Source organism: Gavialis gangeticus, unplaced genomic scaffold, assembly GCF_001723915.1.
Source record: "Gavialis gangeticus isolate Ggan-Ray unplaced genomic scaffold, GavGan_comp1, whole genome shotgun sequence".
Classification (NCBI taxonomy): Eukaryota; Metazoa; Chordata; order Crocodylia; family Gavialidae; genus Gavialis; species Gavialis gangeticus.
In genome coordinates this window covers 19,910,629-19,910,866 of record NW_017729011.1, presented here as the reverse complement: position 1 = coordinate 19,910,866, position 238 = coordinate 19,910,629, and the positions used below count along the sequence as shown (strand labels likewise).

Genomic DNA, 238 nt, shown 5'->3' with positions numbered 1-238 from the left:
GGGACTAGCTTCCCGGATCAAGGACAACAAGAAGTCCTTTTTTAAATACATCAGGGGCAAAAAGAAGGTACCGGGTAACGTGGGGCCCCTGCAAGACATGCTATGAAATTTGGTCGTCACACCGGACGACAAAGCTAACCTATTTAACGACTTCTTTGCCTCCATTTTCATGAGCACGGACTGGATCAGCCCCCTCCACCAGGCCCCCCTCAGGCCCCAGGGGAGGCGCAGCCAGGCC

General features: G+C 54.6%; 1 protein-coding gene across 4 annotated transcripts in view; it reads right to left on the bottom strand.

Moving 5' to 3' along the window:
* The window catches only part of RXRA (retinoid X receptor alpha), a 206,647-nt gene that overhangs the window by 67,580 nt on the left and 138,829 nt on the right, over positions 1-238 (bottom strand). The window lies entirely within an intron of this gene.